Source organism: Halyomorpha halys, unplaced genomic scaffold, assembly GCF_000696795.3.
Source record: "Halyomorpha halys isolate HHAL.00 unplaced genomic scaffold, Hhal_1.1 Scaffold74.1, whole genome shotgun sequence".
Lineage (NCBI taxonomy): Eukaryota > Metazoa > Arthropoda > Insecta > Hemiptera > Pentatomidae > Halyomorpha > Halyomorpha halys.
Window position 1 is genome coordinate 1,086,672 of NW_027104736.1, and position 4,737 is coordinate 1,091,408.

Consider the following 4,737-nt stretch of genomic DNA (forward strand, 5'->3'; position numbering starts at 1 on the left):
TTCACCTCCACCATGTCTTTAGCATTTGAGTATAGTATACTTTTTGGCAAATGCTCAACTCAAAATGGTTTATTTATAATTATAAACTTGTTTAATGGCTAGATAAAAATAATAAAAGTCATTAAAGTCTTCACGAAAGTGGAGACTTTAATGAATTTTATAGGTTTTATCTAGTTTTGAACCTAGATACACCCTATGTTTAAGTTTTTGTGCAAGCCGGACTTTGATCTCCAGCACAAGATAACCTTCACATTAGCATAGTCATATTAAGAATCAGACCAATGGCAACATCCTTAATAGATCTGTACAGCTTCTTGCGTACGCCGATGATATAGATATCATAGGACGTTCCTTCCAGGCTGTATTGAACGCTTTCCTTACTCTGGTGGGTCCTGCAAGAGGACTTGGCTTGGAAGTCAATTCGGAAAAAAACATATGGCTACGGGAGAGGTGGCTAGGTCTGAAGAGGAGATGACCTTCGGGGAATACCAATTTGAGAAGACTGATGTTTTTGTATATTTTGGCTCATTGGTACTCAAGAAAACGAACCTGAACAAGAGATTCGGCGTAGAATCATAGCAGCAAATCAGTGCTATTTTTCTATTGCAAGGCAGTTTCCGGAGTGGAGCTCTTTCCAGAAAATCAAAGATTCGTCTTTATAAGACGATAGTGCGCCCAGTCTTGATGTATGGTTCTGAGACTTGGACTTATCCCCGGGCTTGTGAACAGAAACTTCTAGTCTTTGAAAGAAGAATCCTCAGACGTTTATATGGTGGTGTTCTCATTGGAGGAGAGTGGAAAAGGAGGAAAAAACAGGAGCTGTACACTATGTTTAAGGAGCCCGATATTGTTCAAGTGATGAAATTGTAAGAATGAGATGGGAAGGACACGTCGTAAGGATAGGCAGTGAGGATACACCAAGACAATTACTGATGGAGCCTCTCCATGGTACCTGGAGAAGAGGAAGACCAAAGCTGCGATTGGCTGATAGTGTTGCGATTGGATGGCTGCTGAAGGGACCGAGACAATTGGCGGAAGCTGCTGGAGGATGCCGGGATTCGACACCGGATTATAGATCCACACTAGCAGTAGTAGTAATATTAAAAATTAAACGATTTTCTTATTAAAAATAAACCATTGCTTCTATAATTCTTGCCCAAAAGCATAAAAGATCGACTTGAAGATGGCGTGTCCCCAAAAAGGCTTAACGAGCAAGAAGAAGGTCTTCTTATTTGGAGACTAATTTAGAGAAAACTGGAGCAATGTATGATATGTATTGGTTCTGATGCAGAAAGCAGTATTTCTTTAAGTCCTCGGGTGTTTCAGATATGATCACTCAACTGATAATCTAACACTGTAAACAAGGTCATCAAGGGACTAACGAAATAGCAGGTAGTTAGTATAAAACCACAATGACCTTCAGCCAAAGCTGTCCTTTCAACAGAAAATAAAATATTTATGGAAAGTGTAGCAAACCCAATTGCACCATCAGTGCCTACTGAGTCCTACGAAGTAGTCAAGAGTTGTTGGAAATCCAAAGTGAGGATGGTAACAAATGATTTAAATATATCATTAGAACCGACGGCTCAGTGCAGTCCCAGAGAAAAGTAAACCGAATACAATTAGTAACGAGTTCAACTTCAAGGCCAGAGACTATTGAAATAAAGTGAGCTCACTAAAACGGAGGTCCTCGGACAAGTTTCAAAAGCAAAAGAGAAGAACTGAGGTTTTCTCTCGCATGGTGGCTCTGGGTAAGATGACTTAGCTGAAGATCTTCATCGTGAAGATAACGACTATTAGTTTTCGTTTTAATTAATCTCATAATTAAATAATAAGTGGGTCCGTCCGTAGCTCAGTGGTAAGGTGCAGTGTTACCAATTTTGAGATCTATTGGCCGCGCCGGTTCGAATCCGGCCAGGGGCGTTGACTTTTTTCATTGAGTGGCGGTCCACAAATGAAAAACTTTGACCCCCAAACATGGTTAGGCATCATAGGACTCAAATGGGAGTCGGCCGAAAAAAAAAATCGTATTTACATGTAGCAACAATACTTGTCACTGTACTTAACAAAATACCATCACGTTATAAGTTTAATATTGTATGAGATCATTGTCGAATGTAGCTGTATATTTAAAAAATATAATTTATTCCTAATTAATTTGATTAAAATTAATAGTTTTGTTTGTTTAATTATTTATTAATAAACCAGGCATTAATTGTATCAATACTGCCTAATGGTGTTTATATTAGCTTTTCAGTATAGAAAGAAATTTGTATTGGTTATTTCGACAATGAAGTTAGAGAAAGGAATATTGTTTTATGATATTTTTGAATTAACAGATATTTTCTACAATTCCCCCACTTTTTTTAACATACTTTTTAAAAATTGTTTTCCTGTTTCTTTATGCAGATTTAAAGTTCATCTTTGTTACGATATCCCGCCATTATAACTTATGAAATGAACATGTTTAAGGAAAAGAGTGCCCCTACAAAGTATATCTTATTTGAACAATAACACTTTTGATTTTTATTTATTTTTCTAAAATTTTGACGTCTAGAATTTTATAAATGTTGAATATATATATAACCAAAGAATAAAACTTTTTTGAATGAGTGTTATTCAGAAAGCTAAAAAGAATCACATAAATATGCTTTCAGAACAATAATAAAACTATCTTGCTGTAGCACCAACATTATTTTACATACCTTCTTGCTAATTGTAAAAGAACATATACCAATTAATACAAACTCCAAGGACACTCTACTACACATGACAAGGCCACAACATACGTCAGGTAACGCCCGTTAAAGGCTGAAAAGAAGCTGGACAAGGGATCTCTTCGACTAACTATCTACAGATTGGTAATGGAAAATTTAAATTAAGTATTTATCTCGATTCAAATATAAGGTATATTTTGAAATTAAGAAATATTTCCAAGTTATTCTAATCAAAGCTGATCTGTTAGGTACAAAGAGATCTTAAGTATCTGATACAAAATAAACATTTTTGATAATAATTGGATGGGTGTGTGTTTATTCGTGTGGATAAATTAAATCTCATGTATCGATTTTTTGTTTAATTGAAATTTAAAAAATAAATAATTGATATTATTCTCTCGAAAATAGAGATTGAAAACTTATCTTCTTCACCCTTAAACTTAATAAGTACATAGAGATAAGTTGTAACGATGCTGTTACGACCCATAATACAACAGCTTACAATATTGGACAAAGCTCTCCTAATGCTGATTATGTGCATTGTTTTCCTCACAGTCAATAATCAGTTCTCTACATCGCCGTCTGAAGTATGACCGTGGTTTATATACTTTTAAATTTAATGATAAATATAGTAATACTCTAGGTGACATTAATTATAAGATATTTTAATTAAAATTTAACTTATTAGGATTACTGAAAACAGCATTGTTCAGTGAATAAGTCATTACCATTAAGATTCTATATTCAATTTAGAACAAGTTCATTGCCATTATATAATCCTTTGATTCATAATTATTTATAATTCTGTAAACGAATATATTCTTAGTAAAATAAGTTTTGAGATGAAGAAAGATTTTTTTTCCGAGTAAGTGACTTATGTTGAAGATCCCTTTATCTACTATAAAAACTATTTTCAATTTTTTTTCTTTTTTTTTTTTTTTACCAAAACCTAAGAGTTTAATATACAAGTGATCAATGCTATTAAGCAATCCATATTTTTTTCTACGGTCTCACTTTAACAGTTCAATCACATTATCATACAAGTTTTACTCACTTTAAATAAACTTCCAACTTTTAATAATAGTTCAGAGATTTAAGCCATCCTTTGTTTAAAGTTTTAATTATAGGCAAACCCGTTGTTTGTATATGCAAGGAATTAATATGAAAATATTGAGCTGAAATTGAGTCTTAACAGAATAACCTGGAGATCTTGATGACCGAGAATGTTGGGTTCGATTACCACCTGGGTCCGTCCATATTTATTTCGCAGAAGCCACGTGAAGTGAATCTTGAGACTCTTTTTCTGGTGTTGGAAACTTAAATGAAAGTCTACAAAAAAAAAATATTAGACTATATCTGTAATGTGTACTCCAGCAATTAGGGTCCAATGTTTTGAATTATCTATTTGTAAACAAATAAAAATACAATTGTAGGAAGATAGTTCAGGGCCCTGTTTCATAATAAAGTACAAACTAATACTATTAGTCTTGCCGATTTAACTTAATACAATTACACTGACTTGTACAATAGTAACTTGTATTTTAGTACTTTTTAACTCCTGTAATATCACTAATCGTCCTCCCTACTATGAAAACAAATTGGTTTCTATACTTGTATTTTGAACTAATACTATTAGCTTTCATTATGAAACAGAGCCCTGGTAGTGGTCAATAAAGGTATCATAGTAATAAAAGAAAACTATTTATTGCTAACCAACGTTTTGCACCACTATGCAGGGCTTCATCTGAGATAAATGAAAAAACTAGATACAAACATTTTAGAATTAACGAAACAATAAAATTAAAACATTTTAAAACCATTTTTTTTTCTTATCCCTCTAAAAGAGAATAAAACAATAAATTAATAGTTGCCTTACGTATGGTTACATAAATCAAGTTGAGTATATCAATTATCTCATTATTGTGATATGTCCGTTCTTTATGGTCCTGTTAGAAAATATCCGGAGAATAGGGGCCTCCTCATGTTGATTACGCATAGAAGAGAGAAATAAAACAGTTAA

The 4,737-nt window shown here is 33.3% G+C and overlaps 1 long non-coding RNA gene across 1 annotated transcript in view; it reads right to left on the reverse strand.

The window, feature by feature from the left end:
* Positions 1–3,855: 3,855 nt before the first annotated feature.
* Positions 3,856–4,737, reverse strand: part of LOC136795118 (uncharacterized) — a 14,032-nt gene continuing 13,150 nt past the window's right edge. Inside the window, exon 3 of the long non-coding RNA XR_010842669.1 lies at positions 3,856–4,046. This is a non-coding gene — a long non-coding RNA (uncharacterized lncRNA). The remainder of the gene's footprint in view (positions 4,047–4,737) is intronic.